This window comes from Cheilinus undulatus, linkage group 18 (genome assembly GCF_018320785.1).
Source record: "Cheilinus undulatus linkage group 18, ASM1832078v1, whole genome shotgun sequence".
NCBI classification, from domain to species: Eukaryota; Metazoa; Chordata; class Actinopteri; order Labriformes; family Labridae; genus Cheilinus; species Cheilinus undulatus.
The window spans coordinates 29,835,075-29,851,961 of record NC_054882.1 but is presented as its reverse complement, the minus strand read 5'-3'; the positions used below and the strand labels follow the sequence as shown (position 1 = coordinate 29,851,961).

The 16,887-nt window shown below is 41.6% G+C and overlaps 1 protein-coding gene across 6 annotated transcripts in view; it reads left to right on the top strand.

Annotated features, from left to right (window-relative positions):
• The window catches only part of tiam2a (TIAM Rac1 associated GEF 2a), a 123,786-nt gene that overhangs the window by 42,678 nt on the left and 64,221 nt on the right, over positions 1-16,887 (top strand). The window contains exon 1 of one of the 6 annotated variants that reach the window (XM_041811921.1): positions 12,169-12,279. The exons of the other annotated variants lie outside the window; for them this stretch is intronic. The gene's annotated coding sequence lies outside the window, so the exon portion shown is untranslated. Of the gene's footprint in view, positions 1-12,168; positions 12,280-16,887 lie in introns of those variants that run through there. 6 annotated transcript variants of the gene reach the window in all.

The following is a 16,887-nucleotide window of genomic DNA, read 5'->3' as shown; positions in this document are numbered from 1 at the left end:
TTTTCATGGTGACAAAAGAAGTGTATCAGCTCGACTACGCTGTTGATTTTAACAGTCTGTAATCCTGAGAAAGTACTTGTTTCTCTCTGGGCACCGTGCATGTCGACTGCATAATGAGAGTGGTCCTCATTGACATTCTTGAGCCTCCCTATATGGATGGGATAATAATGAGTTTGGCAGGGGGCCTTAATTTAATCATGTCAGTAAAAGTGGTGCACATGTGGCACAGCTGCTAGCTCTTAGCCTCGCCTTGCTATGCCCCTAGATGAGGTGCAATTCCTGAATTAGCTTGTTTCTTTGCGATCGGTCATTATAAACACATTCCTCAGTGAAAAGGCTTTGCAGAGCCGGACAAAAGAGTTTGTTTTGCAAAGATTTCTGAGCAAGTTTTCTGCCGCAATCAAATTAGCTCACGTGCCACTGCATTCGCGTGACTGGAGAAACTGGTTTAGGTGTTTTTCCTGCAGCCAGTACAGGTCAGTCTTTGTTGTTGTGTTGGTTTAACTCCCCTCAGTTGAACACAGTGCTGCTTTGTGGAGCACCTGCTCTGGATTATAGGTTGATAACGGCTTCTAGCTTATTTCTTGTGATAATTCAGCAGTGAAATCTAATCTCACCTTTGCCACTCAGGCTCCTTCGCAGTGAGCTTAAGATAATTCCTGCCACAATGTTAAGACTCAAAATCTGTTTCTACTTGAGAAGAAGTCCCTGACAAAAGGACAAACTTCACACTTAAATGCACTCTCTCACACGCATTACAGAGTCAATTTTCTTCAAACAGGTTTAACACAGCATTCTATACACTCCAATGAATTGCATGTTAACCTATGACACAGTTTGGTGATGAAACTAGGTCATGAGCTGTGCGTTGACTGCTTGAAAAAAGGCAAGAAAACATGCAAAGTAGTGCCCACACATCAGCTTACCACAGGTGTTTCACCTGTCTGTAAGTGTTGAGTTAGCCTCGGCACAACGTGACCCATGTAGCCTCGCTCTCACAAAAGCTTACGCCCCCACAAACAGACATTCATACCCTCTTCTCTGCTTCTCACTGCTTGAAGCTCAGGGTCAAGCTTATGGTTTTTGTGCAGTCAGGTGTGGTTATTTGTTAACAAAACAGCTCTCAATCTGTGGTCTGATGAACGAAATAGATGACACAAAAATGTGGCCAAGGCTGTTAGCATTGCTTTTTTCAGGCCGCGCTGCTTTGTGTACATAATCTCCTTCTTTTCTGTTCTTTTGCAGATATTTTAACGCCTGCTGCATGCAGAGAGCTGTCTCAGACACTCAGACCTACTGGCTCTGATGTGTAAAATATCTATTTCTCTATATGTGATTGTGTTTGGGCTTGGCTCCTCACCAGCTGTCTCACCCATCACCAGAGCTTTCAGGATGCTGAGCAGACAGACCAGCTCAGATTTCTCTCCTCTTATCTGTGAGTCTAAACTATGGACTGTAACAGATACTGTATATTACAGCTAGCTGGGCTTGGAGCGGCAATAAAACATATTGTTTTGGTGAATGATAACAGGAGCGGCGCCCTGTTAAAGCAAGATTGCACTAAAGCTGTCTTATTTCTCTACCTCTTTATTACATTGTGAGTTTACCCACCTTTGATACACTGCCGGCTCAGCAGATATTATTAGTTTTGCGCCTCTTCTGTAGCTGTAGCTGTGTAGAGATTTATGTCAGAGGAAGGTTACTTTATCTGGAGATTTACATGAGCTGTCCCAGCCTGTGAGCTCAAACTGAGTTTACTAAAGCTGTACTGTAAGTGGGATATATCTTGTGGAAACACCAGGTACAGCATGGGATGTCTAAACAGAGGCGATTGCACCTGATGGATAGTTTATTTAGCTGTCCAGTCTGTGTCCCTGTGTTTACATAGCTCTGATGTAGGTCTGTGACCTGATACTGACATCCCCTCCACTTTATCCTTGCATCTATAGCCAGCGTCCTGACTCCTCTCTGCTCGACCAGGATGTATGCTTGTCTCTCTCAGGCTTAACAGTGTGCTGAGAATACTAAAGCTTTCCTGCTGAAGCATCACATTAATTTTCATTTTAAGGCAGAAAGAAATTACACTCCTGCATTGTCTAATGCATTTGTAATGTGGTTCTAGGTTAGCTGCTGCTATAAAGGTCGTTCTTAATGAGCAATACAGTCCTGAAAAATGTTGAAACAAGTTAATCCTCAGTTCTTGGGGGAGAGGGATTAGCCTGCTTATTTGTGATTTACTTTCACTTGTTTCAGGCAGTTCTTTAAGTGTTGTTATTTAAATAAAAGCCAAAATAAGACCTATGTCCACTAATGCTGTCTTAAGTGCAGGCAGCGTTCTTTTTTTTTTTTTATTTTTATTTTTTTTTTAACTAAACCAGTGCAGCCAAGCGGTTTAAGTGCTCAGTGTCCTTAGCGCAAAAATACCCTTGGTGTCAGCTGATTTTTGATGCTGCACTCTTAGTTGAAATGAGTTCAACTCATGCTTCTTATTGCTGCATACCATATTAAAACCATGAAGGGCTGGAGGTATAGTGGTCGACAGTCTGGATGTTACAAGGTGAATATATTCATATCTGATTACCACAAATTATAACTGCTTTTAGATAACTTGTGTAAAGTCAGGCTAATACATTCTGTAAACCAGCTTCACAATGCTACTGTGCAGAATTAGTTTACAGACATTAGCAGTGAGAGTACTGTTAGCCTTCAATCCTTGTTGTAAGTTAAACATCCACATTCCTGTGCTGAATGCCACCACTCAATATTTCAGGTACAGTGCTTTGAAAAAGTATTAGCCCCCTTCCTGACTTCTTTTTTTGTTTTTTTTGCATATTTTTCACACATAAATGCTTCAGCTCACCCAACAATTTTTAATATAAAACAAAATAACAGCGAGTAAATACAAAATACATTTTTTAAAATTATGTTCTCATTTAATACAGGAAAAAAGCCATCCAAACCCACCTGGCTATATGTGAAAAAGTAATTGCCCCCTTAACCTAAGAACTGGTTGGCATCAACTGCAAGCAAGCAATACCTGGCAAAGAGTCTTTACATTACTGTAGAGAAAATTTGCCTCATTCTTTGTTGCAGAATTGTTTTAATTCAGCCACATTGGAGGGTTTTCAAGCATGAACAGCCTTTTTAAAGTCATATTACTGCATCTCAACTGGTCCAGACTTGGACTAGGCCTTTTCCAAAACATTTAGTTTTTTTTCTTAAGCCCTTCAGTGGTGGACTTGCTGGTGTGTTTTGGATCACTGTCCTATGACATGCTGTGTTGGGCGCACGCCTACCGAAAAGTTCAGCTTTTGTGTCTTCTATCCACAGAATTTTTCTCCACAAGTCTTGGGGATCATCAAAAGTTTTTTTAGCAAATGTGAGACGAGACTCGGTCAGCAGGGGTTTTGGCCTTGGAACTCTCCTGTGATGCTATTTTTGCCCAGTCTCTTTCTTATTGTTGAATCATGAACACTGACCTTAACTGAGTCAAGTCAGGCCTCCAGGTCTTTAGATGTTATTCTGGGTTCTTTTGTGAATTTCTGGATGAGTCATCTCTGCCCTCATGAGATAATTTTGGTATGCCAGGATCTCCTGGGAAGGTTCACCACTATTCCCAGTTTTCCCCATTTCTGCACCATGGCTCTCACCGTGGTTCTCTGGAATCCCAAAGCCTTAAAAATGGCTTTGTAAGCCTTTCCAAACTGACAGATGCCAACGACTTTGTTTCTCATCTGTTCTTAAATTTCTCTAGATGGCGGCACGATGTGTTGTTTTTTGAGATCTTTTAGCCGACTTCACTTTGTCGGACAGGCTCTATTTTAGGGATTTCTTGATTCAACATGTCTGGCAGTAATCAGGCTAGTAAAACTGTACCCAGCTGTTTTCTGGTTCAAGATAATGCTCTTCGTATGAGATGTTATCAATGCTATCAGTTTAGCATTGTTTACGATGTGTTAAAGAGCACTGTGGCAGCAACGTAGTAGTCATTAAGAAGCGCTACAGGGTTTACAGACAACTGTGTTACTGTTTAGATGGAGCTTTTGATCACGGTTGTGTGCCTAAACTGATGAAGAATAACAAATAATTAACTACTCATAATTCTGGTGCCAACTACCAAGGGATCTGAATACCATTTAGCTGCCTTATGGCACACATCCCCAGTCAACAGCAACAGTAGAGTTGAAACTAATCTGACTTTCTTTATCAAGGGTGCAATTCCCAACACTAGAGCTCCTGCTAATGCTGGGACAGCTACCTTTAAATTATTTTAATGTTTTCCTGGGGTTATTTCCTGTAAAAGAAGCAATATTATGGATACAGAGAAATTCAAAGCAGATCCAACAGTCACTACCAAGTGAAAGTGAAGTGCTGTGAGCCAGCTATCCTAACAGAGCAACCAGTGGTGAGTGGTGAGGTCCTCTGAAACTGAGGTCAAGGGCGCTGCTGGCGCAACCCCCCCCCCCCCCCCCCCGATTACCAGAGAACATATGACATATGTCATACATTTTTCCCACATCTGCCATGACTAGCTGATGTCTTTTTCTTGGTATTTTAACCTGAGCACTTAACAGAAGCTATTTTTCAGACCTGCTGGCACTGGCAAAAGAAAGGCTTTAATATGGACTCTAATGGCCTCCAGTAATGGCTGCTAATGGCCAGCTGAGCTTTAGTTCTTTTGTTATCTATCTTAACCTTGACCAAGTTAAGCAAACCAACCAGACAGGTCCAGACTAGTCCAGCCACCTCTAATAGCATCAGTTTGGCTTTGCCTGTCAGGTCTGTCACATATTACAGCTTTAGCAGACATGACTTTGATTTATTGTGGACAGAGAAAGTGCTGAGTTCCCGTTTGTTGCCTAATTTTGCATTTGTCACCTTCCTTGTCTTTGCATATTTGCTTGTGGTGTCAGTCAGATCATGTTTTAAGCTTAGCAGTCAGGTAAATAATGCTCTTGAATTTGATCAGAGTGATTTATATTGCATTTGGCTTGACTGCGATCTACACTTTGGCCCTTAATAGGCCATAAAAGGAGAGCCATTGCCAGTTGGAGCACTAGTTTACCATGAACATATGGCTCGCCTTGGCATAGGGAGATAACATTTGAATTACCATATCCATTAGCGTCAACCTGTCCTCTGGCTTTTCAGGCTTAAATCACATGCTAGTGATCCATCAGCTCACGGGGTGCCAACACATTTCCGAATAAAGTTCCAGCGTGGAAATGAGACTCCAGAGTCTGTGTTTGGTGCTTTACACACGGGGTGGGGGGAGGCCACAAGGCTAGAGTCCTTCTGGCGTCAGAGCTCCTCAAGAATGCAGAAAGGGATTAATGCGTGTCTTTGGCATTGATGGATGATAGAGGAGCCACACACCAACACATACTATGTGCCTGTAGAGCATCTGGATGCAGATTGTTTGGCCCTCCTCTGCAGGAGTGAATGCCAGCCTAGCAGGTGTGTGTTGTGTTTGTGTGTATTCTGCCTGGGACAAAGCCAGGCTTGGTTGTTTGCCCCACTACCCCAAATAGAGCTGTATTCACTAGCCGCATGTCATTTTGCGTAAAGGGCTTTGCTTTTATCATGCCAGTTCATGTCTGGGGCACTTTGAGCGATTTGCTTTGTCCTTTTCAAATCGCAGATGAATCGATTTCTTTTCCCTCAATAGGTGTTTCCTTCCTGTCGAGTCTGGTGATTGATGCTGCATGTGCATGTTTGTGGTTTTGGATTTTTTTCATGTGACTTCTATGAATCCATCGATTACTGTACATGCACGCTCCTACCTGCTCCCATATCCGCAGTACCTCATTGTTTCCCTGAATCCTCTGATGATCCGGCATGACCTCCAGCTGCTGGCTCTGTGTGACTGATATTGTACCGTGATGGTCAATGATCTGTGATGGATCACCTTAGGGATCCTGGAGTGTGTCTCACATGACTGCTGCGGTACACTACAGTGGCTATTGGGATGGTAATGAGTGAGTGAGTCGTGGACTGATGGCATTAATCACTAAAGCTTGCACCAAGTTGAGTGTGACAGATTATCCTGCAGCGCACAAAGGACAGTCACAGTCACTTGCAAAGGAGATGATACAGTTTGTGAATGTGTTTCAGAAAAATATACCGTCACTGAACCTTTGAGAGACACTGAAGAGAAAAGATTTTGTTTTTCCTGATGTTGCCTGAGATCAAACCAAGCTTCCCTTTCCGCCGCCTCAAAGGCACTTTTCTCTCCCTATCTCTTATCTGCAGGGAGATAATTAGGTATCTCTCCATCCCTTTTGTGCGCGGAAGCTGTCGTGCTCTGCCCCGACATTCTGGGCTGGGATGGGTGTCGGCGTGTTTTCCCAGGAGCCTCGGGGTGTTTTATCTGACCCAGTGGCTGCTAAAGACTCCACATACTTTGTATGCACCGCCTGTCTCTCATTCTCTTACTTCTGCCATCACCTCCAGGCAGTTTTAACTCCACTGTTTGAAGACAGGAGTTCTTAAAGCTTGATTTGCCTTAGCTCTTGTTTAAGTAGACAATGGAATAAAGCAGAGTAAACAACAAGGCTGAGATGATCTGCCGCAGCACAGATGTTGAGATGTGTGTGTGTGTGAGCATGCTGATTGCACCGGAAAATCAATCCAGCTAAATAGTGGGGATATCAGTCAGTTTGAAAGCCAGATACTGTAGCTTTGGATCAAATTCAAGTATGTGTGTGCGTGCCTGTGCCTTTTTTTCCACAGATTTAACCCTGAAAATGACCTTCTTCTGTCCATTAAGCTGCTTAATTAGCAGTGAAGCTGATGGAAAGCTGATTTGCACCTGCAGTCTTCCAGCTGTTTGGGAGATCTCACACACGCACATACACTCCATCGTTTTATCTGAGCTGTTAACCTTCTCGTTCTTTGCTATTCAAATCATACACATGTAAAACTGCACGTACAATGCCTATAGAAAATGTTCAACCACTTGGATATTTTACTTTTTATTGATTTTATTTTATTGGGAGAAAATATCTTTAATGTCAAAGCGTTATGTAAAATAAGTAACTGCATAAATAGTGAAATGGGGATCACTTGAATGCAGTTAATGTAGAATTAAGACACCTGTGTCTAGAAGGTCCAGTCATTGGTTAATCTGTATTCATGTCTACCATTACACCATCAAGACAAAAGAACACTCCAAGAAACTCAGAGAAACATGCATCTACTAAATACTGACTTGAAGGGCTGAATATTTAGCCTGTTTTTTTTTTATCTTACATTTTTTTATTTAGTTGACATTACTTTATAGAAATCTGTTTTCACTTTGACATTAGAGAGTTATTTTTTGTAAAGTTTTGGTTATAAAAGCCATCTTATACTGACCTCATATTAATTAATAAAATCAACTAAAGGGTACAACATCCAAGGAGTTGAATACTTTTTACAGGCACTGTTTGTCAAGTTATGAGGTGTGTGCTGACTCAGTGCCAATGCCCCCCTGCCCCCTTAAGAAAACATCCTGAGATGTTTGCAACACATTTGTATTCATAGATTTTCCCCGCAGCCTTTATGAGAAGGAAATAAATTATTTGATGCTGTCCTTTTATAGATACACTCCTCTCCACATACAAGTGAGCATCATCCATCTCTTGTTTGTGCGACAGCCTGATTAATTTAAAGTCAAGTCGTACTGTCTGTGTTTTGGCTGCCTTGTCTGACAGTGACTCAAATCTGTAGGAAATGAACTGAGCTGACAGCAGGGGAGGCTGGCAGATAATAAAGATTTCTCTGTATGGGACGAAGGGATGATAAGGCGGGAAGGAGGGAAATTAGTGAGGGAATAACCTTTGTTTGATTTGAATGTCACAGAACTTGAGAAAGACATTTTTCATATTTGCATTTCACCGATTTTTGTAGTTCATCTCTTGTCCTATTTGGATTTAGCTATGATGTTTTTTTTGGAAACAAAGCACTCCTCGAGACAATCTTTGTAGTTGAAATGTTAGAATGTCTAGTGGGTTGAGGGTGGACGCCTTCCTCCAAACAAAAGACTCGACCTTTCACCTTCACTGAAGCATCCCAGCTTAAATGAATTCCTTCAGTCTATACCCCTAATTCCTCCAACCATCAAGCCACACAAGCTAATGCACCCCTAAACCATGATGTTTAAATCCATGTTTCTGGGTGACACAGTGCACTAATGTGTGCTAAAATGAGCAATTAAGATCAATTTATTTCATCCCGACGGACGTCTTAGTCACAAATTACTTCAAACCGCCGTCCCCAGTGAGCAGGGTAATCAATTGCATCAAACCATAAACGGCCTCCAGCTATGAGAGTGGCTCCATCATGCTGTTTATGTGGGAGACAAGAAATATTAGCACGCGGATGGAAACTCGTATTTCTTCTTTTGCTCTTCCCCCGACTTTCTTTCTCCCAACCCAATCGTCTGTCAGCCTGGGACCATTAGCATTTGGCCATTTTGAGTTTTTCAACATGGGAGGTTATTGTGAGTAATCCTTGTGAGACAGAACATGGTATAATTAAAGTGCTTTACAGAAAATGAAGGAAAAGGCATCTACATTTCTCATTTTAAAATATAAACTGATGCATTTTTCCAGGAGGAATTGCTGTGAAGGTAATATGCTGGATATTGTAAGTTACTTTCTGTATTGTGCTTTGATTTCTCTCTAAAAAGACAGTGATGTCTATATCATTCATTAAGAATTATGTTTAGAAATTGTTAGAGCTTGTTGAAATTTCTATTATTAGTTTCTGGAGCCACACAAGACAACATTACTTTGAATAACTAAGCATTTTCATGTGCTGTCATAACTAGTTGTGCTTTTACTAAGGAGGTTCCTAGGTGTCTATTTCCCTACTTGGCTTAACGGCCATTTAAATTACGTATAACCAAAAGACCAAAAAAATAACGCTTAAAAAACAGTCAAATTCATCACAGGGTCTTTTTGTCAGCGGGTACGATGTGAGCTTGATATACTCTGTAAAGCAGTAAATTTTCTCCTTGGAGCCCCCCCTCTATGTACCTAAGAAATGTGGAGCCCCCCTCAGGACCCAAGAGAGAAGAAAGTGACCCTAGAAAGGCCTATGCATGCTTTTCTTATCAGAGAACTTTATATAAACTACTTGATAATGGCTTTATCATGGTTTTAGTCAGTATTGGCATCTAATTTTGGCAGCCTCAGAGCAGAGAAAGCCTCACACCCCCTAAGATCTTTGGCGACCCCCCTGGTTGGGAACCAATGCTGTAAAGCATGGCTAACAATAGCAGCTGGCTCCACCAGCAGTCGTTCCTCTTTGCAGATTAATAGCGTGCTCTGATATGTGGCCTCCATTCACTTTGATTAAATAGTTATAGTTGACAGCCTACAAACCATGCCATGCTGTTCCTACGACATGCTACCACTAGCGTTCTCCCGTTTTTGTCCTGTGAAATGCTGAGGAAAGCTGTAACAGTAAGGCAGCGGCCATTAACCAAAGCTACAGTGGCTACTAGTGGCGGGAGTATTTGTTTACAGTTTTAAAAGTGCATTTGACCAGGACTTTAACCCGTGTTTATAAAAGATGATAGGTAATTCCAGCTATCTTAGGCAGTTGACAGTGTGACAAATTTTTCAATCAGAGATGCATTGAAAATGAAAATTAGGGCAGATACTGATGGTAAAAACACCTAGCTGATGCCAATACTGATGGTTTTTGACATGACTTCAAATGGTGTAAAGCCTAAAACACCGCCGCTGTCTGACACACGTCAAAATGATCACCTCCATATTTCCTATTAGCAAACCCACACTGGTGGCAGCCGTTTGGAGGTGTTGAATAGGCAGGAGGTTTTTGGGGAGTTTAACTGTTGATGTGCTGCTGTTGGTGTGTTAAGGACGGCAATTGACGTGTGTCCAATGACACAACGTGCTGGTCTGGCATCAGTGTGTTTTGGGCTCCCACTGTGCCAACATTTTCTCTCATATTTGACAATGAAAGCAGGTCAGTGTCTGGCCAACAGGTAACTTCTTTGACCTAGTTAAAAAAAAAAACCCTCTTCTTTGTATCTGCAGTTACGTAAACTAGAGGAGACTTTGAATTGGTTTTACACAACTGCCAACTGATTACAGGTCATGCAACATTATTTGGCAGATACTGTCAAGAGGGTTGATAACGCTGATAAACAGATAACCACTCTAGTTAAAATCAATACTGATGGGAATTTGTGTACCACATTTCATGGCAATGAAGTAGTAACAAAAAATTCCAGCAGAAAAGTGTTAGGAATTCAGAAACAGGTAAGTCTTCCTCTGGTGTATTTCATTTTGTCCAGTTATGTTGAGTTTTTTCAGTCTAGAAAACATATTGGATTATAGCTGATGGACACATCCATTGAGCCACACAGTTAGAAAAGCTTATCAATTACATTTTTTTACATTTCAGGGTTATAAAATGCAGAAAGACAGGGAAAAAAATCAGTGCTTTATGATGTTTGGTTGCTTTTCTCTGCCGGTATCAATCTTAAGGAAACAATCTTAGGAATGAGGGTTTTGACATTTTGCTGTTATTGAACGGAGTGATAAAAATGCCATCAGGGGTCATCTAGACCTCAAGGTATTTGTTTTTTATCCCAAAGAAAATCTCTACTGATACAGTCTTTAAAGCACTCAGTGAAGTAGTGACAGTAATGATCCAGTAATTCTCCAGTGTTTTCTTGGCAGTGTCTTTTGGATAAGAATGGTTGAGCGTGGTTCAGCAGATGAAGATTGTTTGTGATGTGGGCATAAGTCATACACCCAGAGCTTGGCTGTAGAGGGATTTCTCTTGGCTCTGGAGAGTTCGTTGGGGCCTTAATTGATCTTAATTGGAGGTCAGACCATTTGGCCGCAAGGAATTAAACCCAGCACCTGCTCTGTATGAATATGCATCGCAGCAGTCCTCCCTGCCTTCTTATTCTCTCTCTCTCTCTCTCTCAGTGCTTTCAGTGTGTTTTTGTTGTCCAGACTTTTAGCTGCCTCCATCTATAGGCGGACAAAGAGCTTTGAGAGGAGCTCAGACTGGGCTGTGGGGACTATTGTGTTGTTAACAATGTTGTTGAGCCTCAAAGAAGGCTGCTAATATTGTGTCCTGAAGCTGACAGCTCTGTCAAACAGCAGGCTGATAGAAGGCTATTCCACAGCTGCTCAGATGACATGACGTGGACATAACGTTAAATACTGACCAGTTATGAATGCATTCTATTAGTAGGAGCCGTGTAATATGTCCCTACAACCATAAAAATAAGGTTCTCTGGAATAAACAAGAAGTGAGTAAGACGTTTAGGAACATTCTGGTGCTCTTCGTCCAGATCTGATCCTACGCTGTTTTCTGGTGTGGCTTTCTGAGCGGGTCCAGTTTGACTATGTGACCACAGCTATGTGAACCATAGACAAATGGAGGCATGTGTGTTTTTAGACCAGCAGCGGTCTCAAGTTCGTCTCTGCAGGGATAAGCCTTAGTCACAACACGTTGGGGTTTCGGTTCAGAAATTTTAATTCCAAGAAATATTTCCACTCACTGCTTTTCCTTGTGTTTTAATTAGCTTCTTAAAAATAAGATGCATATTTTGCCCCTCTGACCCCTTGAGATTTCTAAACAGCTTAGCCATTTTGCTGTGATTTCCTCTTTGGCCCCAATATTTTTCACACCACTTTTCTCGGTGGCCTTTTTCTTGTTCTCTGGCTCACACTCACAGCAAACACACTCTTTTTCTTCTGTCTCTTGTCACAGTCTGCCTCCCTAGCCTCCTCCTGGGGTCATTGTGGTATTTAGGGTCAGACAAGAGCTCCAGTCATTTCACCCTCCGCGGTGCCTCCGAGGCAGCGCCAACTTACGCCAGCTTGTCTGGCTCGATCGCCTCAAACAGCTATGGAAAACCGCCCTAGCAGTAACAAGCCCTGCATCCTCCTGACCAACGGAAAAGCAGGATAAAGGAAAAACAACACAGTGGAGTAGTGGACACTCAATGAGACATCCTTGCTTCTCTTTACAGAGAGCACTTCTGTTGAGAACTTTTTCCTGCCTGCTTTTCCTCTTGGCGCTCTGTTACCCAGGGTTACCCTTGGAGGATTGTGATTCGCTGCCGCTTCGAAGCCGGGAGGGAGTTTCCACGTGTCCTCCAGAGCGTCTGGCTGTATGAATCAGATGCAGTGTGTGTTGCTTTAAGACTCAACAAGCCTCCACTTTGGGATCAGACAACACCAGCTAGGGTTCTCCTTTGCAAGCTGTTCAAAGAACTCTTAGATTAAAGCCTGGGCGACAGAGGTAAGGGATGTCATGGGCTCTGTGTTTTATCTTTGCCTCCCTTTGTTTCTCCTGTTTACGGGATTAAGAAAAGACTGGGGTGAGGAGATTAGATTGTGTTTCCTATTGTCCACATCTACAGGTGTGGCCTTCTCTGTAAGATTGCATGTGCTATAATATTTAGTATGTTGTGCTTTAGTTTTATCTTTTATCAACTTGTGAGTAAAGATACAATTAAATAGCTCATGAAAAGTTTCACCACTCTTGCTGAGTGTTTCAGGGCTGTGAGCCTTTAGGCATTGCTCACTTTGACTCATGGGAATAAGTGACTCTGACAAGCTCACCACGTTGTCTTTCTCATGCTGAAGAAGCTGTACGCTTGCTCACATTATATGGAAGTGTTTGGAAATGTTTTCATTTTTTGTGGCATGGCTCTGGTAAAGCGGTAGCATACATATATAAATCATTCTGAAGGCTGCCATGTCATTTTTGGTGTGGAGCCAGGCGCTGAGCTTCTAAATGTATAATGAAAAAGTCCAAAGACACTTAACAAGCACTTTGATGGATGTTCAGTGGCTTTGGCTGGATCCACCACACCAGAAATATGAGCTTTCAGCAAGTGATTCATAGATAGACATTTCTCCTCACAAGCAAACAACTGCAAGATACTTTAAATCTGCTTCATCTCACAGAAAAAAACAACTCGGTCTAGTCTTCTGCTCAAATATTTGCTCTTCTTCACTTCCTGTTGCTCTCTACGTAGAGAAGTTTTGCATGAGTTTGAATGAAAGCTGTGTGGATTAATGCACACTGTGCCTTTAAGAGATCACTTGTCATAGAGCCAGAGGAAAGTGAAAAGAGATGGGTCCCATGGGCTGTGATTTGACAAGAGGAAGGATGTGTGATGGTGTTAACAGTCACTAGCAATAACAAATGACCTCATAGTTCTTACTTCACAGCACAATTAGACCTTGTATGCACTTTGTTCTACTCTTTTGAATCTTAAAATGCAGATTGCATGGTTGATGATTACTCTTGGAACCCCATGCCATTTTTGGTGGCATTTTTTGCTGTCCGCCTGCATTTTTAATGCAAAAAATGCATGTAGAATCTCCACCCTATCAATCAAGTTATAGACATCTATTTTTTCAGGATAACCTGGACTGTCACAATATGCATTTATTAAGGATGTCAGATGAATATGTCAAAAGGTATATGACCACAAAGAGCAAGTAAAAGAACAAGACGGAAATTGAATCTCATCGAAGTTTATACAAATCAAGCTCAGATCACCAACAACCAAGCCTTTTCACATCATTTAGCTCCTACTGGCCTTGTCTATCAGGAGAATAAAATCACAACTTTCTAACAAAGAAACTATCACTGTGATTCATCTCAGCCAAACCAATTCACATTTTGTGTATATGTGGAATACCAAAGGCGAACATCCTCTTTTTATGATTTGGGCCCATAGAGGACTCTTTTTTCTCTTGTCTCTCTTGTATCTTGTCTCTGGGTGGTCTTTGGCTGGCCCTGGTTGGACGCTACTGTCAAGAAAATAGTAGAAAAAGAGCACTGGGACTGCCCAGCAGGCTAACAGGGAATTGTTGCAAGAGGGTCTGTTTGCAGACCTCTATAGTGGGGGGTTCAGCTCGAACCTCGACCAGTGGAAGAAGTGACATTTATAACTCAATTGTATATTTTCTGATCACTGTTAGAGGTTATGGTAAGTGGATAATTTTCCACAGCAGAAGAATTTTATGGATAAAAATAGAAATTTACTGAGGGTGATAAATTTAAATTTATAACACTGCAAACTAAGAAAACCCCAAAGAGGGTCAGGGCTAGGCACCCAAACCAGTAAGGTTAGGGTTATGTTAAGGGGGAGGGGAATGAAATTAAGGACTGATAGCAATAATGCTAATTTTTGCTAATGCTAATTTTTTCAACAAGAAAGACATAATAAATATTCATATTATCATGGATTTAGCATTGTGGATTTGTAGTATCAAAGCTCTGAATGAACACCACACTTTGCATCTGATTTAAAAATGTTCATTAAGGAATTTAAATGCCAGGAAATGTGTGTAGATCGGCAAAAAGGTAAGCTTCAGATCACAAGTACTTCACAGAGACCCGTCTTATGGTTCCTAGTTATTGTAAACAATGTGTAACTGCTTGGGATTGTCGATGATCCTGTGGGGTTTGGGGGTAATGTTAAGGAAATTGTTAAAAAAAACTCAAGCAAGATTCTGTATTTCTAAGGGCTTTATGGAAGAGTTGGTTAAAAACTGCTCTAACAGCATCATGATATTACTATGAGGCTTATCCACCAGGGAATCTTCCTGTGCTTTAAACTGCTGTGTCAGTAGTTTTTCCTCAAGTTTAAATTCAAGGACATGAGGGTCAGGATTACAAACCTGGTTCCCCAGACTCTGTGTTCGTGCAGGAGAGGGAGGATGTTGCTCCTGTTAAACAAATGGAAGGTGGTCTTCAAGACACTTCCTTTACACACTGCCTTCATGCACCTACTGTGTTTATACAAAAGTTAAGGTGTGGCCCGTTCCTCAATGTTCAGTTGCGCTCAGACCAAAGAAACACACAGTGCCAGACTAAACACGGGGCCTACGTGAGAGTCACTCAGGGGCAGCCCGAGAAGAATGCCAGGTCACGGGGTGTGTCGAGGAAACGTTAGGGTGGCAGTGGTCTCTTGGCCCCTGAACAGATGGCCTGTAGGCAGCCTATTGACGAGGACAGAGGAGTGCAGTGGAAGAGGGAGGGAGAGTTCAGAGCAGGAGCATGGGTTTGCAGAAAGAGGAAGACTTGTCTTGTTGTTCTTCCAAAAGCAGTCGCACAATGCTCCACTTCAAGTCACAGCAGAAGGCAAACGTGTGCGTCTTTAGGATTGTGTGTTGGCTCGCCTTTAAGGCTTTCATACCCCACAAGCCTGCTCAGTGTGAATAAACTCTGTGAGGAAGAGTGTCAGTAGTGGCGTTGAAAAGAAGCAGTCACTGTGACAAGTTCGACAACCAGCTTTTTGCTGACTCCTAGTGTTGTCGGCAGCTGCTTTCCTGCTCTTTTCTCCACTGAAAGCTTTGTTTAGTCACTTTCTATTCATAAAGACGAACTTGAAATCATTGAATCTTTTATTTCTTAAAGCCTGGGATGCACAACAAACCTAAAAAAGCTAATTTGCATTCTGTTTTCTTTGCAGACAAGAGATGCTAACAGATTCTGAAGGTCAGTGTGTGTTTCTGTAAGAGTTTAGGAAGGGAGTCTAAGAAGAGTATTTGCTGGATTCCTTCAGTTTTCCAGCTAATTACTCAGGGTCTAACTAGTCATGTGCAGCTGACCGTGCCTCCATAAGCAGAATCAGCATTACTTGTGAACCAAAGTGCTTCTTTAACCCTTGGAACACCAAGCCAGGTTTTGCTGTTTTTGGTCTGCCTGCATTTCTTATGCAAAAATGCCTTTAGAATCTCAACCCTTTTAAGCACAATCATGTTATTGACATCTGTTTTTCCAAAACAACCTAAACTATCAGGATATGTCTGCTGCAAGGATGTCAGATGAATGGATCAAAAGTTACATGTCTAGAGAGACCAAGTAACAAAACACAATATAAATTGAATCTCATAGATTTTTACACTAATCACACCCAGATCAACAATGACCAAGCTTTTTCACATTTGCATTCAGCTCCTATAGACCTTGTCTATCAGGAGAAAAAATATTAATGTGCTTACAACCATCCAACAGAAACTATCACTATCAGCTAGCGCTGTGAGACCATTTCACCAATCCCATTTTAGCACAAACAACCTCTTCTCATTTGGGCCACAATGGACCATTTTTCTCACCTATTCAAACTGGCAGCTAACTATCTTGACTCTTGTTGATCTTTGGCTGGACCTCATTGGTCACTACCGCCAAGAAAACATGACAGATAGTCATATTATCATGGATTTAGTAATGTGGATTTTTAGTGCTCTGAATAAACACTGTGTTTTGCGCCTCGATTAAAAAATTTTCTAGAAGGGATATATATATATATATATATATATATATATATATATATATATACTAGGAGCCATCTGTGGATTGGCAAAAAAGTAAGCTTCTGATCGCACTTTACTCCAAAGAGATCTGCATTGCAGTTCTGGAGATAAATCATGTGCTTTGGCTTGGGATCGTCAGCGATCCAGGAGGGTTTGGAGGGTAATGTATCTTAACGAATCTGGAAACTATTAGGAAGCTGTGAATGGAGTGTTAATAGCTATCAGAGTGGTCCTCATTGTACCAGTTCTGCTTTTAATGTCTTGTCTCTCTAACTTGCCGTTTAACTTCTGACTTGTTTGGTTAATCCTCTGATCAGCTCAGAGTGATGGTTCAAGTTCATTACTTTACTTTGTCTATGTCTCCAGCCAAGTTTGCTGCTTATAAACAATTTTAAAAGCAAGGAGTGATTTTCACATGTGGTGATTTATGTTTGATTTTTGTAGCGTAATTCTAGGCGTTTCCCTCAAACTTCTGGCCTTATTTGCTGTGTATTTAAAATCCCTAAGCCCTCCCTTGAATGTTTTTGTAATAGACTAAAGACCCGCTTTTACTGCAGTACTTTTACTCAGT